The sequence below is a fragment of the Alosa pseudoharengus genome, unplaced genomic scaffold (genome assembly GCF_046254945.1).
Source record: "Alosa pseudoharengus isolate Yale_2024_CS ecotype anadromous, Long Island Sound unplaced genomic scaffold, YU_APseudo_1.1 YU_APseudo_1.1_scf_17, whole genome shotgun sequence".
Classification (NCBI taxonomy): domain Eukaryota; kingdom Metazoa; phylum Chordata; class Actinopteri; order Clupeiformes; family Clupeidae; genus Alosa; species Alosa pseudoharengus.
Window position 1 is genome coordinate 15,595,951 of NW_027468640.1, and position 12,961 is coordinate 15,608,911.

Below are 12,961 nucleotides of genomic sequence, written 5' to 3' on the forward strand. Positions count from 1 at the left end.
CAGTTTAAGTTTTAAAGCAATTCTCTCAACAATTTTAGGACAATTTAAAAACGGTAGAGTACAGTAAGAATAAGTGCAGCAGTGAGTGCTGTTTTTTAAACATTGAGTGTCAGTTCAAGACAGGAGGTAAGTGCTTGGATCAGCAAGACTTGTTGTAACACATAAACACACACACACACACACACACACACACATACACACACACACACACACACACACACACACACGCACATACGCACATAAATACACCCCCTCCCCCTATGCATATTTTTTGCAGCTACCGGCATCCATTTTTCATTATAATCCTATGGAGTAGATTGTGTTTTCAAAAAAGTCTTCAGCTTCTTTTCAAACGAGATCACGGGCGTCTTTTTCTACAGCTCAGAGCTGTTTTTAAAATTGAGAAATGTGCAACTTCTAGCAGAAAAACATCCTACGTCACACTGTTTTTTGACAGCTGACCAATCACAAGCCGATAACCGCAAAAGATACTTACGGCTGCTTTTTGGAACAAAAACGATGGCAAATTTTTAAATAGTGAAAAAGCGGTCTGCACAACTTCTCTTGTCAGAAAAAGAAGGCAAGTCTGAACGTACCCTTAGGCTACTGCCAAACCTGTTACTTTTTGTCACAGAAGAATTTTTTAAAAGTGAAGATATTGAAAGGAAGAAAAAAACACCAAGCTTAGTGAGGTGAAAGTATGTCCTTAAACATTTTAAATTATCTTGGCCTACCCTATTTTGATACTAAAAAAAATTATTTATGAAAAAGTCTCATCTGTCTTATATGGAAAACACCAGATTTTGTTGATTATGTGAAAATGAGAGAGAGAGAGAGGGTGGGGTGGAGTGATGAGCAGGAAACTTTGCTTTACTTCACTGAACCTTTACTGTCGCAGGTGGCTCAGTGGCTTAGTGTCACCCCTGCAGCTATCTCTAACTTCGTACTCCACCCTCTTGAGGTACCCTAAGACCACGGCAGACATTTGTGTAAGTAGTTCAGCTTCTAGATGTAGAGTAAAATAAGTACTATGGATTAACTGTGATTAGTCCTCTTGGACTTTCAGAGAAAAATGTGATTAGTATAGTATAGGATTCTATATTAATCATGTGTAGCTGTTACCGTAGGATTCAAAGTGTTTATAAATATATGACAATCTTGCTGAGAGGAACATAGAAAAAAATGCATTTAAACAGTTTAGAGAACACAGATAGAATGAAGATGAAATTGATGAAATGAAAAGTGTGTATTGATCATGTTTAGCACTATAGTCGCAGCAGATAAAATCCAGCATAATACAGTTATTGTTTTTGTAGCTGACACTTTTTCATCCAAAGTGATTTAGAACATTAGAGTAACAATTACCAATAAGAATAAACACTACACTATCAGTAAGTGAATTAATAAAAAACAACAACCAATTAAGATAAAAAAAATCAATAATTGGTTGAGAATGAAAATAATGTCAGAACTTTGAAGCTGTATTATGTTCCATCACAAATCTACAGAGGATGGCAATTCTCTTCAGACGTACACAGGAACAGGCACGCTCAACTCCAAAAATAAAATTCCCGTCTCAGGGTGCGAGTTTGAAAAAAGACTATAAAAACAAAGCTGAAAAACGACACTCTCAAGCATTATTGACGTACACTATTCAGCCCTAGGCCATCACAACACGCTGATGATAGCCTAGGGCTGAAACATGTACATTTTGATGACATGGTCCAATAAAGATTGTTAAAGAGTCATCCATGTTTGAGAGTGCGGTTTGTCGATATAACTTTATTTTCAATATAACTTTCTAAATATTTCAACAATGGTAACATAAAATCAACATTTTGAAGAGCACTACACTACAGTCCAATACACTGTCATTGCAAAGTGTCTGCATTTGTTTCAACATTTGAATTATTGCAACATACAGTATAAACCAGAAACCTTCTAACAGATTAAATGCTGGTGTGTTTGTGTTTGCTTCATAGCAGTATTTCTTAGGGAAATAGTCTGGAAACCATCCTCTGATTTATTTTTTGGTCATGTAAAGTTTGGCCATTTTGTTTCCATCAGCCAAGTCCAGGTTTGTCACTGTATGTTTTTGTGTGCTACAAGTCAGAAACCCCATGAAAACATAGTAGGCGATGTAATTATGACCGCCGCTAGCGTCAGTGTTCTGAATTTTTGGTCAATGATTCCTGGGTCACCGAAACACCAGGGAACATGAAACTTGGTGGGCATGTAGCTCCACTAGACTTTTATGGAAAATAAGCGTTTGGTCCCCGGGGACCACTCTATGAAAACAAAGACTGTAATTTATAATTCACATTTTCACTGGACAGATACAGTATTGGATGCAAATGTTTTAGATGTCTTCAAACACAAACATGCCATAAATACATTTGTGAAAGTAATGCAAACATATTTCTCACTGACAGAACTGAGAATAGACCATGGACAACACCACAGACTCACCACCTCCGTCCTTCCACATCAGAGCAGTAATTTTCCTCATCACTGGCATGTGTGCGGGTCTGCCGGCTCTGGTTTGGGCTGTCCGATCACTGCGTCAGCTCCAAGTTAGGGGTGGCAGAGTCTCAACCTTCATCATCTTCCTCCTCTTCAGTGATGCTCTGGAGTTCCTTGTCACCCCTTTTATACTGAATGATATTACATGGATGAGATATGCATATACTCCTTTTTTTATGGATGATTTTTTTGTCACAACATTTAGACTTTGTGGTTGCTCTTTTCACCAGTTGGTGGCGCTGGAGGGAATCCTTTCTCTTAGATGTCCCCGCTGCTCCAGGCACCTCTCCTCTCCGCTTGTCTCCATCCCCCTCTCCATCACTCTGTGTATCATCTCCAATTTTCCCTTTTTTATTTACCCTGTCCTGTGTGGAGTGGCCTGCACTGTAGCAGTTACATGCATATTAACTTGTATTCCCTGCTCACGCTCAAGCAGGAAGATTAGATGTGCTCCCTGTTGCAGTCTTTTCTCTGATCTTTCTTTATTGCCCTCTAATGTTTTTCATCATTTATCATTATGAATTGTACAGGCTTTTTGATGGTCAAGTGCACATGCTTTTTCCCATCGTTAGTTTGCGGTTGATTGCAGACCCTCTACTTTGTGTGCTGGTCTGCAGGGAGATCACCATGGCAACCATAGGGACAGAGACAGAGCTTCACACTCACCAGAGATCAAGTTGAAGTTTATTTACATAGCACGTTATCATACAAAATGTCACTCAATGTGCTTAAAAGAAACAAAAAGAAAAAGAAAAGATTAACAGTAATAATAATAGTAATTACACAATACAATAAATAGAATAAAATAGATCAAGGTGGAAATAAGACTGAATGAATAGGAGGTAAAATGAAAATAAATAAATAAACATAATACATGGCAATAATGTGTTTCCATTATTTCAGCTGGATGATAGTTTTTGTTTGTGTTTGACCAGATGTAATCACTCCTCAGCTATTTGTGCCAGATGTGTGAGATTATATCTGAAATAGGAGGATTTAATCTGGTACAATTGACAGTTGAAATTTTCTTTTTTTTAATAATCTGAACAAAATGTTTTCTTGTGACATCCTCATCTTTATTGTTTAGATATGTGAACTCAAATTAACACACACACACACACACTATTTGTGGCGCTGATTGTGTTTGTAGAGGCAGTACAGAGCACCCAGTCAGCACCACATTTGTTTCCCTGGTGTGACAATAGTCTTTTTTATGTTATGTTGAATACAATTGCATTTTGTTTGTAAAGAATGAATTTAGCCTAAATATGTCATTAAACATTCCTGGAGATAGCTGTATGATCTTTGCTTTTGAGAATAAATATAAATTCAGATCCCCCAAATCCTTCATACATATGTTTCTATATTTCAATTCAAAATTAACATATATCTTCCATGAAATTGTCAAATCTGTCATTTTCAACATTTCATACGTTGTCTATGTCCGTTTGCAGCTAAATATGGGTTATATAGATTTGCAGATTATCACATTCTGGTTTTATTTGCATTTTACTTTTTGTGATTTGAGGTTGTACATACATACATACATACATACATAATGGGGATATATGTTTCCATAGCCAGACCTTTGTTTACCAAAAATGTGTTATGAGAAACTCAAATAGTAATATTTCATTTATTCAGTTTTAATAACATGCTCACAATACAAAGGCCACAATGTCAGAGTGCAAATCTTGTTTATTTGGACATAAGATATAGGAGATATGGCAACATGCAACCAATATTCATGCAGTTTCCACCACAAGGTCTCTTTCCTTTTGTGCTGAAACTTGTGGTTGTAGTCTATGTGGTCTCTGTGCTCTGGGTGAAGATCTAACTAGGACACGTGCCCTACACCAGTATGTCAGCTAACACATCTACTTTATTTGCAGAACTAGTGGAGAACGTTAAACAAATGCAGGAATGTTTATTACTTTAAAAAGCAGCTCAAAAGGGTTAACAACTCCGTGGGTCCTTGTAGATGGATAGATAGAGAGATACTTAATTGATCCCCAAGGGGAAATTCAAGATCTCAGTAGATTCAGTAAATTCAAGGTCTCAGTAAATTCAAGGTCTTGTGTCCTCTTGCCTCACTGCCTTGGTCCCTTACATGCATGTTATGTGTCATACACAACGTGCATGTAAGGGACCAAGGCAGTGAGGCAAGAGGACACAAGAGGTTGTTTGTTCAAAATTGGGGTTTTATTACCCAAAATATTGAAAAATTAAATAAAGACTAAAATTAATAACTAGGCTGTCAGTTTGATTTGAAATGTGCTGGGGACAGAGACACACTCAGAAGTGCATTTTCAGAAGTGCTGGGTACAATGACACATTCATTTTTTTTCATTTGTGGTGCAGCGTGTCCTGGTGAAAAACATAAATGTAAAAATGCATCGCCAATATGTTCTAAACCGTAGAAAAATTGTACGTGTATGATCTGGGTACATGCCAAGTTTCATGAAATTCCATCCATGGGAGGCACTGTAATTTATGAATTTCTATGCCCCAAGAACAGCTTCAGACATGATTTTGATGAATTTGGTATGTGTACACTTGGCCACATTTGCTAACATTTCCTAAAGTTTTCTTTTGCTCTTTCAATGAACACCAATGAGCCATCAGAATTCAGCAGCCAAAACAATTTTGTTTCTTCTCATGGCAATTGTGGAACCACCTGGATCAACACCCCCATTTACAGGCCGACGGAGGGAAAGACACACAAGAGAACAATGCATACATGGCTGTCACACACATGCAAACACAGACATACACACACACACACACACACATTACATTACATTACATTTGGCTGACGCATTTTTAACCAAAGCGACTAACAACATGGTAAACAATTTAAGTTTTAAAGCAATTCTCAACAATTTTAGGACAATTTAAAAACGGTAGAGTACAGTAAGAATAAGTGCAGCAGTGAGTGCTGTTTTTTAAACATTGAGTGTCAGTTCAAGACATGTGGTAAGTGCTAGGATCAGCAAGACTTGTTGTAACACACAAACACACACACACACACACACACACACACACATTCACACACACACGCACATAAATACACCCCTCCCCCTAGGCATATTTTTTGCAGCTACCGGCATCCATTTTTCATTATAATCCTATGGAGTAGATCGTGTTTTCAAAAAAGTCTTCTGCTTCTTTTCAAACGAGAATCTTTTTCTACAGCTCAGAGCTGTTTTTAAAATTGAGAAATGTGCAACTTCTAGCGGAAAAACATCCTATGTCCTATCATCCTAACATCCTATCGTATGCATCCTATGTTTTTTGACAGCTGACCAATCACAAGCCGATAACCGCAAAATATACTTACAGCTGCTTTTTGGAACAAAAACGATGGCAAATTTTTAAATAGTGAAAAAGCGGTCTGCACAACTTCTCTTGTCAGAAAAAGGAAGCCAAGTCTGAACGTAGCCTTAGGCTACTGCCAAACCTGTTACTTTTTGTCACATAAGAATTTTTTTAAAAGTGGCCTGAAGATATTGAAAGGAAGAGAAAAAAAAACACCAAGATTAGTGAGGTGAAAGTATGTCCTTAAACATTATAAATGATCTTGGCCTACCCTATTTTGATGCTAAAAGAATGTATTTATGAAAAAGTCTCATCTGTCTTATATGGACAACACCTGATTTTGTTGATTATGTGAAAATGAGAGAGAGAGAGAGAGAGAGAGAGAGAGAGAGAGAGAGAGTGGGGTGGAGTGGTGAGCAGGAAACTTTGCTTTACTTCACTGAACCTTTACTGTCGCAGGTGGCTCAGTGGCTTAGTGTCACCCCTGCAGCTATCTCTAACTTCGTATTCCACCCTCTTGAGGTAGCCTAAGACCACGGCAGACATTTGTGTAAGTAGTTCAGCTTCTATATGTAGAGTAAAATAAGTACTATGGATGAACTGTGATTAGTCCTCTTGGACTTTCAGAGAGAAATGTGATTAGTATAGTATAGGATTCTATATGGATTAATCATGTGTAGCTGTTACCGTAGGATTCAAAGTGTTTATAAATATATGACAATCTTGCTGAGAGGAACATAGAAAAAAAACTGCATTTAAACAGTTTAGAGAACACAGATAGAATGAAGATGAAATTGATGAAATGAAAAGTATTGATCATGTTTAGCACTATAGTCGCAGCAGACAAAATCCAGCATAATACAATTATTGTTTTTGTACTTAGCTGAAACTTTTTCATCCAAAGTGATTTAGAACATTAGAGTAACAATTACCAATAAGAATAAACACTACACTATCAGTAAGTGAATTAATAAAAAACAACAACCAATTAAGATAAAAAAAATCAATAATTGGTTGAGAATGAAAATAATGTCAGAACTTTGAAGCTGTATTATGTTCCATCACAAATCTACAGAGGATGGCAATTCTCTTCAGACGTACACAGGAACAGGCGCGCTCAACTCCAAAAATAAAATTCCCGTCTCAGGGTGCGAGTTTGAAAAAAGACTATAAAAACAAAGCTGAAAAACAGCACTCTCAAGCATTATTGACGTACACGTTTCAGCCCTATGCCATCACAACACGCTGATGATAGCCTAGGGCTGAAACGTGTACATTTTGATGACATGTCCCAATAAAGACTGTTAAAGAGTCATCCATGTTTGAGAGTGTGGTTTGTCGATATAACTTTATTTTCAATATAACTTTCTAAATATTTCAACAATGGTAACATAAAATCAACATTTTGAAGAGCACTACACTACAGTCCAATACACTGCCATTGCAAAGTGTCTCCATTTGTTTCAACATTTGAATTATTGCAACATACAGTATAAACCAGAAACCTTCTAACAGATTAAATGCTGGTGTGTTTGTGTTTGCTTCATAGCAGTATTTCTTAGGGAAATAGTCTGGAAACCATCCTCTGATTTATTTTTTGGTCATGTAAAGTTTGGCCATTTTGTTTCCATCAGCCAAGTCCAGGTTTGTCACTGTATGTTTTTGTGTGCTACAAGTCAGAAACCCCATGAAAACATAGTAGGCTATGTAATTATGACCGCCGCTAGCGTCAGTGTTCTGAATTTTTGGTCAACGATTCCTGGGTCACCGAAACACCAGGGAACATGAAACTTGGTGGGCATGTAGCTCCACTAGACTGTTATGGAAAATAAGCGTTTGGTCCCCGGGGACCACTCTATGAAAACAAAGACTGTAATTTATAATTCACATTTTCACTGGACAGATACAGTGTTGGATGCAAATGTTTTAGATGTCTTCAAACACAAACATGCCACAAATACATTTGTGAAAGTAATGCAAACATATTTCTCACTGACAGAACTGAGAATAGACCATGGACAACACCACAGACTCACCACCTCCGTCCTTCCACATCAGAGCAGTAATTTTCCTCATCACTGGCATGTGTGCGGGTCTGCCGGCTCTGGTTTGGGCTGTCCGATCACTGCGTCAGCTCCAAGTTAGGGGTGGCAGAGTCTCAACCTTCATCATCTTCCTCCTCTTTAGTGATGCCCTGGAGCTCCTTGTCACCCCTTTTATACTGAATGATATTACATGGATAAGATATTTGTATTATCATATGAGGGGGGTTTTTTTTGTCAACACATTTAGACTTTGTGGTTGCTCTTTTCACCAGTTGGTGGCGCTGGAGGGAATCCTTTCTCTTAGATGTCCCCGCTGCTCCAGTCACCTCTCCTCTCCACTTGTCTCCATCCCCCTCTCCATCACTCTGTGTATCATCTCCAATTTTCCCTTTTTTATTTACCCTGTCCTGTGTGGAGTGGCCTGCACTGTAGCAGTTACATGCATATTAACTTGTATTTCCTGCTCACGCTCAAGCAGGAAGCCGGGCTTAGATGTGCTCCCTGTTGCAGTCTTTTCTCTGATCTTTCTTTATTGCCCTCTAATCTTTTTCATCATTTATAATCATGAATTGTACTGGCTTTTTGATGGTCAAGTGCACATGCTTTTTCCCATCGCAAGTTTGCGTTTGATTGCAGACCCACTACTCTGTGTGTTGGTCTGCAGGGAGATCCCCATGGCAACCATAGGGACAGAGACAGAGCTTCACACTCACCAGAGATCAAGTTCAAGTTTATTTACATAGCACATTATCATACAAAATGTCACTCAATGTGCTTAAAAGAAACAAAAAGAAAAAGAAAATATTATCAGTAATAATAATAGTAATTACACAATACAATAAATACAATAAAATAGATCAAGGTGGAAATAAGACTGAATGAATAGGAGGTAAAATAAAAATAAATAAATAAACATAATACGTGGCAATAATGTTTTTCCATTATTTCAGCTGGATGATGTTTTTTGTTTGTGTTTGACCAGATGTAATCACTCCTCAGCTATTTGTGGCAGATGTTTAATGTGAGATTATATCTGAAATAGGAGGATTTAATTAGCCTAGAAATCTAGACGCACCCTAGCGGCGGCAAATTAATTTGCTCAGCTTGTACGTCTAGTATCGAACCATAGGAATTTCTATTGGCTTAACACCGTGGATGACGGCCAATCACAGCGCTCTATTTCGTTAAAGAGTCTTAAGGCGGGCTTAACAGGATAACGACATCCTGCGACGGTGAACAACAAGGAAGGTGGCTATGGCAAACGAAGAGCGGTTGTTTGAATCGGCGTTGGCGTCAACTTTGGAGGAGTTGGACATGTGCTTTTCTTTGAAAGTAGATCAACACAATGCACTTAAGTCATTCCTTTCGAAGAAGGATGTATTTGCCGTTTTGCCGACCGGATACGGATATGGTCGTAGCGCTGGCCTATTGCATGCCTAGGCAGTTTGAAAGACAATTCTCTGCCCGCCCCTTGGATTAAGCGAGGTGAATGATTCGATGCCAGACTATACATGTCAATGATATAGGATGGCCCGCCAGGCTAGGATTTAATCTGATACAATTGACAGTTGAAATTTTCATTTTTTTATAATCTGAACAAAATATTTTCTTGTGACATCCTCATCTTTATTTTTTAGATATGTGAACTCAAATTAACACACACACACACACACACACACACAAACTATTTGTGGGGCTGATTGTGTTTGTAGAGGCAGTACAGAGCACCCATTCAGCACCACATTTGTTTACCTGGTGTGACAATAGTATTTTTTATGTAAGTTATGTTGAATACAATTGCATTTTGTTTGTAAAGAATGAATTAAGCCTAAATATTTCATTATTTCATTTCATTCCTGGAGATTGCTGTATGATCTTTGGTTTTGAGAATATAGTACAGTACGCTGTGTTTGGAAAATAGGGTCCCGCTGGATTTTCATGTAAAAATTAATTTTTTTGCATATTTTGCTAATATAGAGTCTAAGGATCAAGATTTTTTTTGTCTTCAAATTTTCACGATCCATCTTTAGTGTTTTTTTCTGTATGTTTTAAAATAAGCGATTATATCTAGTCCGAAAAGTGATTTTCACATTTTCTTCTAATTTTTTGACAATTAATTCCACTTTTTGCACACAAAACCCCCAGATAATGTAGAAAGGTTGTTGGTTCTAAAACAATATCCATAGTTTTCAAACTTTGAGTGTCTGAAAAGTGTAAAAACACCTCCACCCTTGTTGCCTATGTCAAAAACGATTTCTTAATCTTTGCTTTTCTTGATGCTTTCCTTGACCTGCCATGTCATTCTATTGTCTACCTTAAGAGAAATTTGTCTTGGAAATAATCTATAATAATAATAATAGTACAGGCAACACAGGTGACATAGGCATGGGTAGTTGAGTAACAGTAGGCAAAATTAACAAACAAAAGAATATAAGGTACAAACAAACAGACAAACCACGGATGGCCCTCTCACAGCCTGAACTAATACAAAAAACAAAAAACTCAAGGGAAAACATTGCTCAGACACTAAACCATGTGCATTTGCTCTCTTTAAAAGCTACGGGTTATCCACAGCCAACAGGCCGGGCGTGCGAGAGAAGCAATGAAGTCTTAGAATTAAGAATAAAGCCATGTTCTTCCAACAACAACAACCACAAACACCCATGCGGCAAAAATATCAAATGACCGGCTGTGTTCTCCCAGAGAGGAAGCTACGTATATGATCACCACCCACAGGTGGACGTGTGCGCCAGCGCTGCAGGTCAGCCTTTCTGCATACACACCTGTCTTTAAAGTTCACCATCCTGGTAGCATACCTATCTACTGCCAAGGCTTGAAGGGGACGGGGAGAATATTTACTTCTGCTACACTGGCAGAGAACTCATGTGAAACAGACTGTGGGAGGTGGAAGGGGTTTGAATGCTGTCCGGCAGTATTATGAGTGGAACGTCTTAAGGGGGCCCTTTTCCCCATACAGCCTGATCTTATAGTGTGTGCCAATTCCATCAAGACACTCCACAATTTCATACTTGGTAGACACCCATGTATCCTGGATTTTGTGGCGACCATGAAAATGGTTCTTGCAAAAGAGTTTACATATATTTAGCAGACACCAAAGTCACTTACATACTGTATGTCAGCTATATTACAAGAGATCACATTGTCCCCGGAGCAACTTGGGGTTAAGTGCCTTGCTCAAGGGCATAACAGTGAAAGCCGGGAATTGAACCGACCGACAACTTTCAGGCTACTGCACGCTAGCCCAGCTCCTTAACCACTACACTACCACTGCCCACTAGAAAAAGACTAGAGTGCCAGGTGGTAATATGGGTACAGTGTCAGGACCGCACACTACAATCTCCCAGAAGAACTAAATTTATTGAGTTAAAAACATAACGCAACGTTTCGACCCACCAGGGTCTTCATGATGACCCTGGTGGGTCGAAACGTTGCGTTATGTGTTATGATGGCAGTGTGCGGACAACTACTCTTCTTTCCTTGATAAGCTTTTTTGTCCTGCACCTGGCCTCAGTGAGGTGGGATGTGCATACAACCACTTTGAAGAGGACTACAGTGTTAGGACCACCATGCCTATGATATGCCGCAGCCTCTTCTAAGTGTCTCCTAGCACTAGCATAGACAGAAGTCAGGTACTCTTGATGTTGCACCACCCAATCAGTCGGTGGACTGACCCTGTGGTCACCTCCAGTATATCCAAGTAGGTGGTCGACTGGTAACTGTGGCTTCTGACCGAACATCAGCTCGTATGGGGAGTGCTGTGTGGACTGGTACACGGTGGTATTATAGGCGAACAGGAGCTGAGGGAGCAACTGGGGCCATTTACGCTTCTTTTCAGGGGGTAAGGTCCTGAACAAGTCATGAAGTGTCCTGTTGAAACGTTCACATTGACCATTCCCCTCTGGATGATAAGTGGTGGTTCTAGTCTTTGTTATAGGTGTCACACAGGTGTTTCAACAGCTCCTCCTCAAAGCTGCTCCCCTGATCAGAGTGGATTCTCCTTTGCACGCCATACACATAAAACCATCTCTCAGTTAGAATCTTAGCTACGGTGGAAGCTCTCTGATCAGGGGTGGGAAAGGCCTGGGTAAACTTTGAGAAAACATTTGTGACTACCAGAACATTCTCTTGTCCTGTGCTAGCCCAATCCAAGAGAGTAAAGTCAATGGAGATTATTTACAAAGGCTTAGGGGCTAGCATATTTCCCAAGAAGGTTCTGGCTTGGGTTGTCTTGCTTTAGCAAGCACCACTTTTGCACCTCATGCCACATCTGGGGCCAGTAGCACCTCTGTCATATCAGATCTGTGGTCCTGTCCACCCCCAGATGGCCGTGGTTGTTGTGTAGGCTAGTGAGCACTTTGACTCGCAACACCTTTGGCAGTAAAAGCTGCAGCACTGGATCCCTGGAAGGAGGAGCCTGGATCGCTCGGTACAAGGTCCCATCCACTTCCTGTATCTGGGACCACTGCTTTATCAATTGCGGACTTCCCTTGGTTCACTCCACTTGTCTTAACGGGTATGTGGTCGTCCCTGTCACCAAAACCACAGGTATCTGGAAATACGGGTATGTGGTCGTCCCTGTCACCAAAACCACAGGTATCTGGAAATACAGGGATCAGTCCCTTGCAGGACTTTCCGGTCTCTTTTGGTTCGACCAGGGATGGTGTCCACCATACAAGATTCTGTCATCCAAGAGTCTTGGATAGGTGCACTTGAGGCTTGCATGTTGGCTATGGCAAGCGGCAGGGGGACGTCCAGGCCGTGTGACACAAATCGCAAAGTGTTAGTGGGGCTTGTGGGAAGCCTAGAAAGGGTATCGGCATTGCAATTAGCTGGCCCAGGACAATATTTGATGTTGTAATAAAGAGGGCAAGCTGAGAAACCCAGCAATGTTCCAGAGCGCCCAGTTTCGCTGACTGCAAGTATTGGAGGGGATTGTTGTCAGTGTACACGGTGAACGTGTTGCCCAGGAGATACTTGACATTTTTTTCTGTGATTGCCCACTTGACTGCAAGGAGTTTGAGTTTCATGGCACTATAATTTGACATGTTCCTCTC

The 12,961-nt window shown here is 39.7% G+C and overlaps 1 long non-coding RNA gene across 1 annotated transcript; it reads left to right on the top strand.

Moving 5' to 3' along the window:
* Positions 1 to 908: 908 nt before the first annotated feature.
* Positions 909 to 3,866, top strand: LOC143127978 (uncharacterized). The gene is made up of 2 exons (XR_012987762.1): positions 909 to 989; positions 2,433 to 3,866. It is a non-coding gene; the product is annotated as an uncharacterized LOC143127978 (long non-coding RNA).
* Positions 3,867 to 12,961: the final 9,095 nt, after the last annotated feature.